The sequence below is a fragment of the Arachis stenosperma genome, chromosome 9, assembly GCF_014773155.1.
Source record: "Arachis stenosperma cultivar V10309 chromosome 9, arast.V10309.gnm1.PFL2, whole genome shotgun sequence".
NCBI classification, from domain to species: Eukaryota; Viridiplantae; Streptophyta; class Magnoliopsida; order Fabales; family Fabaceae; genus Arachis; species Arachis stenosperma.
This window is the reverse complement of record NC_080385.1, coordinates 17,580,297-17,599,676: the sequence shown is the minus strand read 5'-3', so window position 1 is coordinate 17,599,676 and position 19,380 is coordinate 17,580,297.

Sequence of the window (19,380 nt, the reverse complement as noted above, 5' to 3'; positions counted from 1 at the left end):
CCTATGCATGTCGTTAATGTTCAGTGGCCTAGTCAGAATGTGCTGCAGGCCACCAAATTGATGTACTACCCGGTCTACCTGATGCCACTCGACGATAGCGAAGCAAAGCAGTGAACATACAACCGCCGCCGAGGCATCCACCTCTGCTATCGCCGGTGGAACAAGCCCAACCAGTTACGGGTCAGCATATGGGGTCCACTCAACTTGTTCACAAAAGACAGATGTCCGACGAAATTCAGATAATCATATGCAACAGGTACAAAAGTAAACTAAACATTAATTTCTTAAAAATAAACATTAATCACTTACATTCAGCATCCCAATCCTGTTCAACGTACGCTTGTATTGCCTCAGCCTGTTCTCACCTGTGGCATTGTCCGGCCGATACTGAACCCACCTACACAACCAACAACAATAATATTTTATCCTTTATTATTAATAAACAACTTAATAATGATATGAATAACTTTAGTAAGTGTTTATAATACCTCTCGACCAGGGGAAAGCGATGAGCATCAAAGTCATCGGGCCGTACTAACGAAATACGGTGGTAGGCCCAAGAAAGCATCAAGCTAACGCATCCTCCCAAGTTACGCTGAACATACTCTGTGGCCCGGCACATCTGGCGGTACAGCCATGCCAGCACACCCGAACCCCACGATAACCGGCCACACGTATCAAGGTCTTCCAACAGGGGAAGTCACCTGATATGCACCCGAGAGTCAGATGCATCGGGGAAGAGGATACTCCCTATCAATTGCATGATGTATCCTCTCATGTACCTCATCAAGCACTCCTCTGTGGCATCCTGCTCCAGCTCTCCACAAACCGTATTGTGGAACCAAGTGAGCTTCACAGACCACTTTGTCTGTGACTGTCTGTCCTCTGGGCTGAAAACAACACCCAAAATCTACTCACATAACTCCTCAATGGTCCGTCCCTGATGGTGTTGCTCCCACCCACCTATGCATCCACTCACAGGATCACCATCAATCTTGAGTCCCAACTGATAGGCCACATCCTGCAGGGTGATAGTTATCTCCCCGCAAGGTAAACGAAATGTATGGGACTCAAGCCTCCACCTTTCTATCAACGCCGAGGCAAGCGACCAATCGTGTTCGAATTCGACCATATAGGCCACGTACTCAAACCCGGCTCATCTCAGATATGGCCTAATATGCTCCGGCAGCCGTGTCATCAGATTCCGTCTGGTGCGCAAGATCTGAGACGCCTAGCAAACGGAAAAAAATTAATAAAAAATGGTACTGTGAAGAAATATAATAGCAAGTTCACATTTTATTCAATACAATAAAATAAAAAAAAAGGTTAAAAAATCATACCACTCGATCATGCCTCCCAGCAATGTACTTAGCGTGATCCAATCTATACATCTCATGCTCATAACCCAATAACTGTTGCTCCATCGAAACACAATCTAGTATAATAAAATCACACACTAGGTTATTAAAAAATAAACTAAATGAAAAATAGCTTATAACCCTACTAATTTTAAGTTTAACCTATTTAACTGACGTCGTCATGTAACTAATTAATTTATAACTAACTCAACTCTATATTTTATTACTCACGTTTCTTTCTTATCTAAGTTAACCTAATTAATTATTCCACTAATTACCTTTTAATTCACAATGCAAGCTGATAACTCTGACTAAATTAACTAATAATATACTTTCTTATATTCATTAACATGTTTATAGACAATAAACAGTAACTATACTAAAAAAATGGTAACATAAAATAATTTACCTAACATAACAACACTTAAAAGTACGTCTAACTAACTAACATGTAAACTGTAAATCTGTTATTCTAACCAATAAATAATCTATAACTAACAATTTTATCTAACATATAAATAGTAAACCAAATAATTCTAATTAAGATAAAAAATAGACTATTATTTACTAACCTGGAACTGAGAAAATTGCCCACACTAAACTTTACGAATGTCGAAAAGACAGAAAAGAGTAATAGAGAAAATTTGGATTGGAAAATAGAAGAAGAAAGGGACAAAATAAAAATGGTCCCACCAGCTTAAATAGTGTGGTGAACTTATCATAGAGTTTGCCGGAGGATGCGGCGAACTCTATATAAATCATAGAGTTTGCCAAGGGGTGCGGCGAACTTGCTCTTATTCCCAAAAAAAATCGTATCCTTGAAAATAAAGCTGAAAAATCTTTTCTTGGGAAATAATTAATTATTTTATTTTATATACGAAAAAAATCCTATATATATATATATATATATATATATATATATATATATATATATATATATATATATATATATATATATCATTTATTTTATTGAGATAATAATATTGGTGGATATTAATACTAGAGTCTTCTATTTATACTTCTTTATTTTATATTTATTTTCTCTTCATTATTTATTTATTTTACAACACGTTATTAGCACGAGACTTTGATCAAATTTTAGGAAGACTCGTGTAATAAATTTTTCTTATGTCAAAGCTCTCTCATATTGAATTTAATGCTTTTAATATATCTGGAAATAACTACTTATCATAAATATTAGATGCCAAAATTCATCTTAATTCAATGGATCTTGGCAATACCATTAAGGCTGAAAATAATGCATCCCAAAATGATAAAGCCAAAGTTATTATCTTTCTTCGTCATCATCTTAACGAAGGATTGAAAAATGAATATCTCGCACTAAAAGATTGTGCATATCTGTGGAAGAACTTTGAAGAAAGGTATAATTATAAAAAAACAATGATACTTCCTCAAACCTAATATTGAGTAGACACACTTGCGTCTATAGGATTTTAAATCCATAAATGAATACAATTCAGCAATGTTCTGAATTACCTTACGAATGAAATTATGGGAAAAAATAATTGATAATGACATGTTAGAGAACATTTTCTCGATCTTCCATGTTTTGAATGTGCTTCTACAGCAGTAGTATCAAGAAAACGAATTTAAAAAATATTCTGAGCTACTGTCTTGCCTTCTTGTTGCTGAACGTAACAATGAATTACTCTTAAGAAATCATGAAGCGCGCTCAGCTGGCGCCACCCCATTTCCTGAAGCAAATGCGGTAGATCATAACCACCGAAGAGGTAAATGACAAGGTTTTGGTAACAAGAAAAATTGTGGAAAGAAGAAAAATTATGTTTACAAGAAAGGATATCATCAGAAGTGGGATAAAGAAAGAAGTAATGGGTAAAATAAATCAACAGAGGATAAATATTTCCATTGTGGTAGAAAGGGTCATTGGTCACGTACCTGTCGTATCCCAAGGCACTTAGTTGATCTTTATCAAGCATTTTTGAAAAAAGATGTCAAAGGAAATGAGACAAATTTTGTTTCAAAGGATGTTGCTAAAAATTACACAACTCATTATAAAATATCTGATTTCTTTGAGGATCCTGGAAGACATATTATCCATTTGATCAATGATAGAAAAGTTTAATATTTTGGTTTGTTAAGTATTTATATAAATAAATAATGTAAATTTTTTTGTTAAGTTTTATTCCCAATGTATTTAAATTTTAAGTATGACGTATATAAATAATATTTAATAAAATATTTATATTTATGAATTTCAAAATCACTAAATGTGTCAAGTTCTGAAATAATAACAATAGTAATAATAATAATATTTTAGTATATGATACTATTTTTATGTACATTACTTTTTAGAAAAACAATTTCAATCAGGAATACAATTTTATTCTGCATGTACTGCTACTTATTTTATTATTATTTGTCTTTGAAAAAAATGGCAAGGATATATAATGAAGATGTTTGTCTTGCGGATAGTGCAAGTTCGCATACCATTCTCAAAAGTAATATATATTTTACTCATCTTGTACCAAAAGAAGAATATATTAATATTATTTAGGGTTAAGTATTTTTTTTGTCCTTCACGTCTGAGGTCAAAATCAAAATCGTCTCAGACCTTTTTTTGTTATTAAAATCATCCTCAATATTATAAAACGTTATAAAATCGTCCTTTTCTACTTCAATTTTATTTTATTTTTATCAAATTACCCTTAATAATTAATAAAAATAATATTAAAAACAAAAACAAAACAACCCCCCTAACCCACCCCCCAGGTATCTCTTCACTTTCTTCCCTCTCCAACCATTCCTCCATCCCCTTTCAGAGACTCATTATTAGCTGAAGATGACCACTTTCCCTCCTCCATGGCCGGATAATCCATTTTCCGGTCACCATTCTCAACTGCCGGTGCAGCGGCCTGCCTCACCCTTGCAGGGGACTGATTTGTTCCTCTTAGATTGGCTCTGATCCACGACAGATCTAGTTGCTCTATTGTCGGTTCGGGTTGCCGGAGACCTAGAATGCCAGTTGGAATTCTCACCGGCGTCACGGCGTCGAGTCTGATTCCTCGATAATACATTCCCCATTTGGTCCCTGCTCTGAACAAGCCTCACCGACGCACCATCACCACTTGCTTCTTCTTCTTCTTCAGTTATGGCTCCAATGCAAATTAGGGTTCCCAATTTCTCTTCAATCTTGAACAATAATGGTGGATTCAACGCTGTTCATCATCCACAATAGCAAGAACATTGGGATTATGCTTCTTCAACTTCTTCTTTTTCTAATTTTTATTCAATCTTGAACAATAACGTTGGATTCAATGCAGTTCATCATCCACAACAGCAAGCACATTGAGATTATTGGACCAATAATGAAATTGCTAGTAGTAACAATCTTAATACTTTAGGATCATGCGATTTTAGGAACAATGCTATAATTGCTGCTGTTAATGGTAATGCTATCATGTTATTGTTCTCTGTATGGAAGGTTTGGGTTTGTGGGGTTGGAATTTGGAGAAGGTTGGTGGTAGGTTCCATTTGGGTGTCTCTGAGAGGACTTCTTTGGGGTTGGGGGGTTCCGAAGAGGGATAGGAGGAAGGGGATGGGGAGGGGAGAAAGTGAAGAGATACCGGTGGGGGGGTGTTAGGGGAGGGGTGATTGTTTTTGTTTTTAATATTATTTTTATTAATTATTAAGTGTAATTTGGTAAAACAATTAAAATTGAAGTAGAAAATGACGATTTTATAACGTTTTATAACATAGAGGATGATTTTAACAAAAAAAAGGTCAGGGACGATTTTGATTTTGGCCTCAGACTTTAGGGACGAAAAAAGTACTTAACTCTTAATATTATTATTAGATCAAACAATGTGATAGAAGGCTTCGGAAGAGCTATAATTTTGTTTCTCGGAGGAATAAAATTCATAATAAATAATACACTATTGGTTACCAAGTCTCTAAGAAACTTGCTGAGTTTTAAAGATATTCGTTGAAGTGAATATCATATTGAAACAATGAATGAGGAAAATCATGAGTACTTATGTATCACAACTCATGATTCAAATAAAAATATTATATTAGAAAAGTTGTCCTCACTTTCTTCTGGGTTATATTATACTAAAATTAGTACAATTATATCACAATGCCATTGTAAACTAGAAGTTTACTAACCCAAATGAATTTATAATTTGGCATGATCAATTAGGACATCTTGGAACAACCATGATGTGGAGAATTATTGAAAATTCCCATGGACATTCACTAAAAAACCAAAAAATTCTTAAATCTAGTGAATTTTGTTGTGTTGCATGTTCTCGAGAAAAATTAATTTTAAGGTCATCACCAGTAAAAATTGGATTTAAGACTCCTGAATTCCTAGAAATGATTCAAGATGATATATGTGGACTTATTCATCTATCATATAGATCTTTTAGATATTTTATGATCATAATAGACGCATCTTCGAGATGGTCACATGTGTGCCTATTGTCTTCGCACAATCTGGCATTTGCGATATTACTTGCTCAAATTGTTCGATTAAAAGCACATTTTCTAAAATTTCAATCAAAGCAATTTGTCCTAATAATGCTAGTGAATTCACTTTCCAAGTCTTTGATACTTATTGTATGGCTAACAGAATAAGCGTTGAATATCCAGTAGCTCATGTTCATACACAAAATGGATTAGTAAAATCACTTATTAAACCCCTCCAATTAATTGCTAAACCCTTACTTATGAGAACGAATCTCCCAACCTCTATTTGGGGTATGCCATTGTACATGTTGCAGCACTTATTCGATTGAGGCTAATAAGTTACTATCAATTATTTCCTATGTAATTAGTTTTTGGCTAGCAGCCAAATTTTTTCCATTTGAGGATATTTTGGTATGCGATAAATGTTCTAATTGTCCCACCTTCTCGTACCAAAATAGGAACTCAAAGAAAATTGGGAATTTATGTGGGATATGATTCTCCCTTTATAGTGAGGTATCTTGAGATACAAACAGGAGATCTGTTTAAAACTCAATTTGCAGATTGTCATTTTAATGAATCAAAATTTTCAATATTAAGGGGAGAGAATAAGCTTTTTGAAAAAGAACTTAATTGAAATGCATCATTCTTGATGCATTTAGATCTTTGATCAGGGTAATGTGAACTAAAAGTTCAAAAGATTATACACTTGCAAAGAATAGCAAATGAATTGCCTGATGCATTTTCTGATATGAAAATGATTACTAAATCTTATATACCACCTGAAAATGTTCTAATTCGAATTGAGATCCCAGTCGGACAAATGGCCACCAAAATAAATTCACGTCAGAAGCATGGTAGGCCTATCGGTACCAAAGACAAAAATTCTCAAATAAAAGAGGTAAATACTATTCATGTTGAAAAGGATAAAGACATAGCAAAGATACATATAGTTGTCCAAAATTCTGATATAGTTTTAACGCAAAAAGATGTTCAGATACCTAGAAATACTAAAAATTGTGAAAATGATATCTCAATAAATTAGGTCTTTACATGAGAAAAATAAAACCGAAAAAAACAATTGTCAATGAAATATTTTCATATCATGTGGCATTACAAATCATGCATGAAAGTAAGGTTCTTGATCCAAGACCAGTCGAAGAATGTCGACAAAAGAATGAATGGCCGAAATGGGAAGAAGTTGTAAAGGTTGAGTTAGACTCACTTGCAAAACGTGAAGTATTTGGACCTGTAGTATGTACACCAGAAGATGTAAAACCTGTTGGATACAGATAGGTATTTGTGAGAAAATGAAATGAGAAAAATGAAGTTATAGGCTACAAAGCTCGACCTGTCGCACAAGGTTTTTCACAAATGAAGTTATGAAGAAACATAGTCTCCTGTAGTAGATGCAATAACTTTGCGTTATTTGATCAGTTTATCCACATACCATAAACTATATATGCATCTAATGAATGTGGTAACGACCTGTTTATACGGATCATTAGATTGTGATATCTATATGAAAGTCCCTAAATGATTAAAGATATCTAAATCATCCAATGAATATTCACAGAAGTTATACTCAATAAAATTGCAAAGATCTTTATATGGTCTAAAGCAATATGGACAAATGTGGTATAATTGTTTTACTGAGTATTTGGCCAAAAACGGATTTAAAAATGATGATATATGCGCATGTGGTCTCACAAAGAAATCTGCATCTGGATTCATTATAATTGCTATGTACGTTGATGATTTAAATATTATTGAAACCGCTGAAGAGATTCTAATAATTATAAAATCTCTAAAAGAAGAGTTTGAAATGAAAGATCTTGAAAAGACTAAATTCTGTCTTAGCCTGCAGATCGAGCATACAAAAAATGATAAATTTATTCATCAAACAACATACACAAAAAGATCTTGAACATATTTTATATGGATAAATAACATCCATTAAGTACCCAATGATCGTAAGATCTTTGGACGTGGAAAAAGATCAATTCCGTCCTAAAGAAGAAAATGAAGATGTCATTGGTCCTGAAGTACCATATCTTAGTGCCATTGGAGCGCTAATGTACCTTGCTAATAATACACGACCTGACATATCATTTGTTGTGAATTTACTAGCAAGGTATAGTTTTTCTCCAATCAAAAGAAATTAGAATGGAATCAAACAAATCTTTCGATATCTTCATGGAACAGTTGATGTGGAGATGTTTTATTCATATGAATCCAAGTCACAATTAGTTGGCTATGCAGATGCAAGATACTTGTCTGATCCACACAATGAAAGATTTCAAACAGGATACCTATTCACATATGGTGATACAGCTATATCATGGAGGTCTACAAAACAGACGATAACGGCAACATCTTCTAATCATGCTGAAATACTCGCGATACATGAGGCAAGTCGCGAGTGTTTTTGGCTCAAGAGTTTAATTCAATATATTTTGTCATCATGTAGACTGATTGACCATAAAATAGTTCCAATAGTTTTATTTGAAGATAATACAGCATGCATTGCTCAACGTAAAGGTGGATACATCAAAGGTGATAGAACAAAGCATATTTTTCATAAATTCATCTTCACTCATGACCTTCAAAATCAAGGAACTATTGATATCCAACAGATACGCTCAAGCAAAAATCTGGCAGATTTATTTAAAAAGTCACTTCTAAAATCCTCCTTTGAAAGATTGATACATCAGATTGGGATGCACTGATTCTGAGATATTAAATGATGTCGACAAGAGAGGGAGGCTGTACTCTTTTTTTCTTGGTCAGATTTTTGTTCCTGATGAATTTTTCTTGACAAGATTTTTAATGAGGCAGTGCTCATCACAAAGGATATTGTACTCTTTTTCCTTCACTAAAATTTTTTCCAATTAGATTTTTTTAATAAGGTTTTAATGAGGCATATTCATAATGGTCATCCAAGTGGGAATGTTACAATATGGATGACCATCAATTATTCCTCCAATTAAAATCACTTGGACGATACAAATATTTAATGATAGACAGTGCCATCTTTCCAAAGCTTGAAAAAATTAAACTTACATAAGTATAAATAAGAGGCATAGTCAGAGACAATATACACACAGCAACAACATCAAACACACACACACATATCATCTATATTTTGTTGAAATAATAATATTGGTGGATATTAATACTTATTCATACTTCTTTATTTTATATTTATTTTCTCTTTTTTATTTATTTATTTTACAACATGAGTCAAATAAAACTCATTTCTTTAGACTTATGAATTTGTGAGTAAAGTCAAAATAGAATTTAAACTCATATATCAAATAATTAAAGTTCAAATTTTAGTATTTTTTTTGAAAGCTTAATTGTATAATCTTAACAGTTTATTAATAAAGTAAAAATTTAAATTAATAAAATATAAATTAAGCAAAAGCAATATTAACAATAGAGTAATATCTATTGAACTAATGATGATAATTATTATCTAATAATACTTATAATATGAACAAAATACGAACTTGTATTATAATAAAAAAGGTTTTTTTTTTCAAAGTTAAGAGTGAAACTCGAATCCGAGATCTCTAGGTGGGGATGGGGAGATTAGCCATTTGAATTATAACTCGTTGACAAATATTTTTATCATAATTTTTTTTCAAAGTTAGGTGTAAGGCCCACATCGATTGGAGAGGAGAACGAAGCATGCCTTATAAGGGTGTAGATACCTCTCCCTAGCATGACGCGTTTTGACGAGTAAGTGTGGGGGTTTCGGCTATCATCCCTATCGTCAAAGGTAAAACCGTGAGGCCTTGTGTGCCAAAGCGGACAATATCGTGCTAGCGGGTGGTCTGGGCTATTACAGATGGTATCAAAGCCAGAACCTGGATCGATGTGCCAGCGAGGGCGCTGGGCTCCCTTAGGGGGGTGGATTGTAAGGCCCACATTGGTTGGGGAGGAGAACAAAGCATGCCTTATAAGGGTGTGGATACATCTCCCTAGCATGATGCGTTTTGACGAGTGAGTGTGAGGGGGCTTCGGTTATCATCCCTATCGTCAAAGGCAAAACCGTGAGGCCTTGTATAACAAAGCGGACAATATCGTGCTAGCGGGTGGTCTGGGCTGTTACAGATGGTATCAGAGCCAGAACCCGGATCGATGTGCCAGCGAGGGCACTGGGCTCCCTTAGGAGGGTGGATTGTAAGACCCACATCGGTTGGGGAGGAGAACGAAGCATGCCTTATAAGGGTGTGGATACCTCTCCCTAGCATGACGCGTTTTGACGAGTGAGTGTGGGGGGCTTCGGCTATCATCCCTATCGTCAAAGGCAAAACTGTGAGGCCTTGTATGACGCGTTTTGACGAGTGAGTGTGGGGGGCTTCGGCTATCATCCCTATCGTCAAAGGTAAAACCGTGAGGCCTTGTGTGCCAAAGCGGACAATATCGTCCTAGCGGGTGGTCTGGGCTGTTACAGATGGTATCAGAGTTAGAACCCGGATCGATGTGTCAGCGAGGGCGCTGGGCTCCCTTAGGGGGGTGGATTGTAAGGCCCACATCGGTTGGAGAGGAGAACGAAGCATGCCTTATAAGGGTGTGGATACCTCTCCCTAGCATGACGCGTTTTGACGAGTGAGTGTAGGGGGCTTCGGCTATCATCCCTATCGTCAAAGGCAAAACCGTGAGGCCTTGTGTGCCAAAGCGGACAATATCGTGCTAGCGGGTGGTGTAGGCTGTTACAGATGGTATCAGAGCCAGAACCCGGATCGATGTGCCAGCGAGGGCGTTGGGCTCCCTTAGGGGGGTGGATTGTAAGGCCCACATCGGTTGGGGAGGAGAACGAAGCATGCCTTATAAGGGTGTGGATACCTCTCCCTAGCATGACGCATTTTGACGAGTGAGTGTGGGGGTTTCGGCTATCATCCCTATCGTCAAAGGCAAAACCTTGAGGCCTTGTATGACGCGTTTTGACGAGTGAGTGTGGGGGGCTTCGGCTATCATCCCTATCGTCAAAGGCAAAACCGTGAGGCCTTGTGTGCCAAAGCGGACAATATCGTGCTAGCGGGTGGTCTGGGCTGTTACAGATGGTATAAAATGTGAGGTTTAGTTGTGTTAATAATTTGCTGTTGAAGTTGGTCGGTTTGGAAAAAGACTTAATATTGGTATTTGTTTGACTTTTTGAAATAATTTGTTACTGGAAATGATTTGAAGGACTGAGAGGTGTTTGATTTGATAGTTGGGACCCTTGAAGAGTAGCAGAAATTTGAGTTTTAGAGGAGATATTGCCAAAGTTTCTTTAAGAATTGGAGTTTTGATTGGAGGTAATATGTTAAAAGGGAAAGAGATTATTATGTGGCTGGTGTATTTGAGACTATTTGTTGACCCTCTGTCGCAAGATGTGACCGGACACTTTAACTCTCCGAATTCCCCCATGGGCATGCATATATATATATATATATATATATATATATATATATGAATATTGAATATTATATTTGAGCTTGGAGTTTAACTCCATGGAATACTATATCATTGATCTTGGAGTGTAACTCCATGAATATTATTGAGCTTGGAGTGTGACTCCATGGAATATTATATTTGAGCTTGGAGTTTGACTCCATGAAATATTATTGAGCTTGTGGATGCGCACACAGAGGGACTGTCCAATGGTTAACTACCAGGACATGTCGGGTTGGCTGTATAACCGACAGATGAGATTCATCAGCCATAGAACAGGCATACATCATATGCATTTGTTTGTTTGCTTGAGTGTGCATTGTTTTGGTTTGCTTAACTGTTTAATTCTGCTTATCTGCTACTTGTTCTACTTGCTGTAAATGCTTCTCTACCTGTGCTTTTCTTGCTTGAACTATATGTGTATGTTTTCTGAGAAATCCTTCTTGGCGAATGTGTGAGGAGAGAGGATTGTTCCACCAATGATTCGGAGGATTAGAGGAGACAGAACGTGAATTATTAGGTTAAAGTTAGATTCAGAATTAGAATACCTTAGACAACTTACCTAATTTCTGGTTTAGTTGAATTCTTAAGCTGAAATCTGAGTGTCGAAGTTCTAGGAATGCCTTTGGCTTTTCCGAGACCTTTTATATTAACTATGCAGGCACCTTTACCATACTGAGAACCTCTGGTTCTCATCCCATACTATGTTGTTGTTTTTCAGATGCAGGTCGAGAGACACCCCGTTGAGCGTCTAGATATCCTCATTTCAAGCGAAGAACTACCTTTTAGACTGTCATATCTTTATTTTGGGCTATGTATACATGTTTATAGAATCTCCACATGTATATTTTGTGTTTTGTCCCTCCTAGAGGTCGACTTGGAGATACAGGGGTTTATTTTGTGGATTGAGTTTTATTTTGGGTTGTGTATATATATATATATAATCATATACTCTAGCCGGCCTTAGCTTCGCAGGTCGAGTTTGGAGCTTGCTATCTAAGTTTTGGAACTCTGATATGTATATATATGTTTTCAGCTTCCTTTTGATTTTTTTTCCTGTTCGTTTTACAAATGTCCATGCGAGTGTGACACGATTTTCTGTTTATCGTTTTTGATTAGCTTATCCTTCAAGGCTCCTAGATATGATTTCATCCAACTATATCTATGTACATATCCTTTTCTTTTAGAGGTCGTAATACCTTGCCACCTCTGCTTTACGACTTAAGCGTAAGGCTCTGTGTGGTAGGGTGTTACAATTGTAAGGCCCACATCGGTTGGGGAGGAGAACGAAGCATGCCTTATAAGGGTGTGGATACCTCTCCCTAGCATGACGCGTTTTGACGAGTGAGTGTGGGGGGCTTCGGCTATCATCCCTATCGTCAAAGGCAAAACTGTGAGGCCTTGTGTGCCAAAGCGGACAATATCGTGCTAGCGGATGGTCTGGGCTGTTACAGATGTAAGGCCCACATCGGTTGGGGAGGAGAACAAAGCATGCCTTATAAGGGTGTGGATACCTCTCCCTAGCATGACGCGTTTTGACGAGTGAGTGTGGGGGGCTTCGGCTATCATCTCTATCGTCAAAGGCAAAACCGTGATGCCTTGTGTGCCAAAGCAGACAATATCGTGCTAGCGGGTGGTCTGGGCTGTTACAGATGGTATCAGAGCCAGAACCCGGATCGATGTGCCAGCGAGGGCGCTGGGCTCCCTTAGGGGGGTGGATTGTAAGGCCCACATCGGTTGGGAAGGAGAACGAAGCATGCCTTATAAGGGTGTGGATACCTCTCCCTAGCATGACGCGTTTTGACGAGTGATTGTGGGGGGCTTCGGCTATCATCCCTATCGTCAAAGGCAAAACCGTGAGGCCTTGTGTGCCAAAACGGACAATGTCGTGCTAGCGGGTGGTCTGGGCTGTTACATTAAGAGTGAAACTCGAACCCAAAATTTCTAGGTGGGGATGAAAAGACTATGTCATTTGAGTTATAGCTCGTTTGCTATTATAATACAGAAGCTTGAAAGAAATACAAAGATGATTATCAGATTGTGATTTGTGAAATAGTAAGAGAAAAAGTGATTGAACAATGATAAAAGAGAAACTAAAAGAGCGTTATATTTTTTGTATATTAGGTACAAGTAGTGTAGTGCTTTTATACATAAACCAGAGAGGAGATATTAGCTACATTTGGTGTGAAAGATACTAATCTAACTAACTTGTAACAAATTTCTAAAGATATTAATCTAGCTAATTTCCTGTAACAAACTCTTATCCTTGATCTTTAGCTATTAGTCCTTCAATATGCTGAAAATATAAAGACTGCAACGAAAGCTTTAGATATTACCGAATATGAGAAATTGTGTGTATAAAAGTAAATGCTTTAACACCTTCTGCCATTTCCTTATTTATAGGGGATTATCCCCTTTATTACAATAGCTATTTTACAATTTTATCCTTACTTTTTGCAAATCTACATGCTCTTTTCGTGGATGATTCAGGAGCTGTGACTTTCTGTGGGTTGATTCAAGGATTCTGTCCTTATTTTGGTAGCTTCTATTTTTTTTAATTCTATTATAGTTTCTTCTTTTTGCCGGCAATTTTGTAGGCCTTATATTTCCAGCAACCTATATGTTGTAGAAATATTCAAGTTTTGAAGCTAGCTTACAGTAATAGGTTATGATATAATAATGTCATTTATATCTTTACCTACTGAAAGTCCTCTTGTTCAGAATAGGTGGATTGAGACAACTTAATTTTGACTGGTTGAACATCACTAGCTGCTTTAGCAATAGGTGTTGCATCAATAGGTAGCACATTTCCTCCTTCAGCTTCTTGGTTGGTTCCATCAGAGACAGCAGCACATGTTTGATCGGCTGGTGAATCACTCTCCACTTTGCTCTTTTTGTTTTTTTGCAGTAGCCTCAGCCACCGCAACAGCAGTAGCAGCTGCAGCAACTGTATTAGCCAATCTCTTCTTTTTGCAACCTCTCTTGGTGTGACCTTTATCACTACAGTAACTACAAGTAAAATTTTCAAGCCGCCTTTTCAAATGAGTGTTATCGTTTTTTTTAGTGTCAAGCATCGATCTCTTTTCACCTCCATATTTTTTTATCAGAATCCATTCTTCTTTTCATCTTCAATTTTTCTAGTGGCCTCTTAACCTTTGGTGCACGTGGCTTATTGAACTCTGAAACCTCCCACAGAGGTTGTCCAGGTATTGGATTTATGTTATGGTTATATGTTACTTTGTATGCATCCATAGTCATCAATGGATGACAAAAATCTTCTGGTGGCTTGTTCATAATTTACTTATTTTCTCAGTATCTAGAATTGGCATGTACATAATTTTTTTCTCAAATCAACAACATGATTTTGTGGGATATCTATGAATCTCAAATTTTTCATATCCATCATCTCCTATTCATATAGGGTGATAGTTCTTGTATTTCTTTCTCACTTTTTCAACCAACTTTTGATAACTGGTGGTAGTTTTTCGACATGATTGCTCAATTTTATTTTGTTCCTTGCGATGGTTCTCATGACAAACATTCGAAGCTCCTCCAAAAGAGTAATGATAGGCTTTGTTGTTGCTTCCTTAATCTTGGAGTTGAACATCTCACATGCATTGTTGCATATGCTGTCCAACTTTAGCTTATGACTAAATTGGCACTTAGTCCATAACTCTCTTGGTCACTTGTTTAGATATGTCCAAGCATCCTCACTGATCCTTTGATCTTGTCCATGGTGTCCCTAAACTCTTGAAATGTGGTAGCCCAAACATATTCCCATAGTAAATCCCTTAATTCCAAATCTTTTTAGTTCTTATTGAAGTTTGTCCATGGATGCCAAACACAAAACTGGTGATACACGTTAGGCATCACCTCCTTTAATGCAGAAATCAAACCCTGCCATAAAAACCATTATCATAATCTCATATGCGTAAGACTCTCCATTATAGTCCCTAATTAATATCATCGATTCCCATAACAATCCCTCACTTTTAGTAGGATTTTTCATGAAAGTCCTTCACATTTTGGACAATTATGTACATAACAGTCTCCTAAATTTTTAAAATTGTGCATCAAGTCAGTCCATGTCAACATAGACAACAACAACACAAGAATCATATAGACAATTTCTAACCTAAGAACAACAACAACAATACATTTTTAGATATAAACCAAAGCTATAAGTATTTCAATATAACTATTTCAATTTTTTTCTCCCAATAATTATGCCCTTTGAATTCTAATTATCTTATAGATGACATGACATGACGCAAAAATAGATTTATTCATCCATTTTTATATTAATTTGGTCAAACTAAATAAGTGATAGATACTAACTAAATAATTCAATGTACCTTAAAACTTATTTGTTAGAAAGGAAAAGCCTTCCTTCTAATATAATTATTGTGCAAGGACAAATGAAGGTTAAAAGATTAAGTACAAAAATAACTCATAGTTAAGAGTGAGAGAAACTAGTGAAAACTATTGTTATCAAAGTTTAAGAGAATAAAAGTTTTCATATGATACCTGATACATAGATAATCCAATCGAAAACTAGTGTTATCAATATAAATAATAGTACAGAACAGTCCTAACTTGCAACAATAACAATACAAAATATAACAATTACAATTACAGCAAGTATATTCTCCATCATAAATAATAATGAAGACAAATATTGAAGTTCTTGTTGAAAAACCTTATGTAAAAATAATAGTACATAACACTCCTAACTTGCAACAATAATAACATAAAATATGAAAATTATCCCTGCAGCAAGTATATAAAAAAATATTAAAGTATACTCAGCAAGTGTTACAACAATGAGCACAAACATTAAAGTTTTTGTTGAAAAAATTTATGTAAATGTTACCTTCTACATGTCGGATATGAAGCACCATTCTTTGTCCTTGTAGTATTCTAAGTTTTGGTGAAGCAACTTGAGGAAGCATTTCCAATTATCTTTGTTTTCTACATCATCAACTGCCCAGGCTATGACATATATATGATGATTGGCATCCTGTCCAACCACGGATAGAATTTGGCCACCAAATTGAGTCTTGAAGAAGGCACCATCCAACCTAATCAACGACCAACATCCAGTTATAAACACGTCCCTACAACCACTTAAACATTTATACATTTTATCAAATATCACGGTCTCATCTGGTTGAGGAATGGTTGAAATATGAACAGTTGATCCAGGATTTACTTTTAGCAATGTCAGACCATAATCTTGCACCATCGTGTACTGCTTTTTTTCATTACCATACACGATACTCATCGCATCACACAATGCCCTAGAGATTAAATTCTTATTCAAAATAATATCAAATCTTCTCTTGAAATATGTCATCACCTTACAATACTTGTTGGGTACTTTCTAACCCTTTTTCACCTACTTACTATACACCCAATTACGGTTGGCATTCTTGTTTTGTCCTTTCTAGGACAAGTGTGATCACTGTTGAATGTCTTTATCTGCCAACAAATATCCTCGTCGTCTCTTGAGACATACGTCAGCCATGGACATTCTTTTATTCTATACACAACCTTCATTCTTTTACTATCATTGTTTTTCAACTTGATCCTCCTTCCTTCTTGAATTGTGTATTCCCTAATAGCCTCTTTAAACTTTCATTTGGAGGTGAATTTTATACCAACCTCCAGCACTAACTCTCCAAACCTACCATCCTCTCTAAACAATGGATAATCATCATCTGAGTTAATATCTATTAGCTCCTCATTATAGTTTAAAGGGGTCTTCATCTCTTTAAAATGCCACGAATTAGCCCTATCAGAATCAGCACTAAGATCAAGTCCAAATTCTGCACCATCACTCGCATTACCAATAAAACCAATGTCAACTTCTCCATCAGAGACATTCTCCACTAGTCCATCATCTTCAATAACAAGCTTCTCTTTAATTTTTGCAAATGTAGAGGTAAGGACATGTTTATACTTAAAGAGAATTCCTTCCACTTTTGATAACCATAAACCCTTCATCTAAAAATGAATAGCTACTCTCCAAACCTGGCCTATATAGTTCATCTTCTGCGCTCTTATAAGTGTCAGAAGAATCATCATCATTAACTGAGGTTTGAGTAACATGTGTTATTCTTCTCTTGAAAGCAGACCTTGTGCATGACTTTCTGGCTTGAGTGGGTTTGTTGGGATTTGTGGTCTTTTTGGGGTTGGTGAATTTAGTGGACTTTGTTGGGTTAGTGGACTTGGTAAAAATTTTTGGATTAGTGGGGTTGGTGAATTTTTTTAAGGACATGGCCTTGGTGGATTTAGTTGGGTTAGTGGGCTTGGTGATCTTGGTAGGCTTGGTGATCATGAAAGGTATAAAGAACTTGGTGGTGTTGTTGGACTTATTAGAGATATTGGTAAGCTTGGATGGTTGTACTTTAAGTATAGAAATAATGTTGGTAGTAGTAGGGATAGATGTTGGAGCTACACTTAGTCCAGGATTGGAGTTAGACTTTTGTTTATTTAGCTTAGAATTTGGAAGGGGAACATCAAGTGAAGTGGGTTTAGAATTAGAAAGTGGAGTCTTACTTGGTCCTTGCCTAACATCTTCTTCATCTAGTATTACCTTCTAATATCTCAGGAATTGAGGCGCCATGTTCATAATACACGTCAACCAACTCTTTGGTTTTCTGATCTTGGTAACACATTTTCATGAATTCATTATCAGTGTCTAGGTTCCTTAGACCAATTTATAGGCTCCTCCTAGGAATAAGTCACTGGCATTTCTGTATCTCGCCGTAACTAAATTTTTTGTGGTAGTTCCCCACATAAAATATGTCCAAAGTATCCATGGCAATATCACTCAGGCAAGCCATGTTATTTGGAGAATAAACTAGTTTTTCGTCTTTATTTTTCTAGAAACTACTTCCATGATGTATCATAATATCAATCAATTCAGTCATCTACACAATCACAAAAGAGAGCATATAACCTTAGAATAAAATTATACATCATTAGCATCATGAATCAGAGACAAATATCATACATTATATACTACTTTTTACATACTTCAAAGATGAAAACCAAAATCCAAAAATTAGTTTAAAATTGTATAGCCCTTTTTCCATCAATATCATCTCCTGTTTCATTCATAAAAAATAGAGCATCCTCAATACCCCCCGTCTAATATAGAAGCAATCAAAGAAATTCTAGAAAAATATTAGCAAGAAAGCATAATGATATTCCATTGACAAGAACACTAGCACTATAAAGCACAGTGATACATGTATTTTAAAAATAAATTGAAAAAAATTAAAACCATTAAACTCCAGTATTAATAATTACCTTGGCTAAGAACGAGAGGAGAGCAACCTCCTTCTTCTGAAATACTATGATTTTCACTCTAACATAGCCGTGCATTAGTTCAACCGAAGTGACGAAGGATTTCAATAACCTTTCATTGGCGCCATTGTTCAGAGATGAGAATTTATTTTGGGTCAAAATCGTTTCTTCTCCCTTCGTATATAAAGCGACGACGTTTCTAACGTCAAAGGATAAACGATGTCGTTTAGTCATTATCCAACATGGTAGGAAAGTTGCCATATCAGTATTCCGTTTATCTAGTCATTGTCGAAAAGGGTCGAGGGACCACATTAGTACCCGGACTTGAATATAGAGGACCATTATATGTAATTTTAAATTTCGGATATCAAAATGAGTAATCGCGTGATTTTTTTCAGGGACCAAAATGAAATTTAGTCTTGATCCTAAACCTGTATGTGAGTTTTAATTTAGTCCCTAAAATTTTCAATGTACAAATATTAACGAATGCCTTCATAGACACTCGAATGTCAAGTTAGTAGATCTCATTGACATTCGTAGACGGTCGAATGTCAAGTTAGCTGATCTCATTGAAACTTTACTTAACAAAACAAGTGATACGACACTATTTTTTTACTATTTAAATGCCAAAATCAAAATTGCATCATTTTACAGGTTTTAGCGTGACACCTTTATATCAGTGTTTCATTAGCATTTTTGTATTGAAAATGATATGAGGAACTAATTTGAGACACAATTACAAAATGGGAGCCACTCAAATAAAGACGTCTAAAATATCTTTTTTTAAAGATATTTTTTAATAATTAAAAGTTAACACATA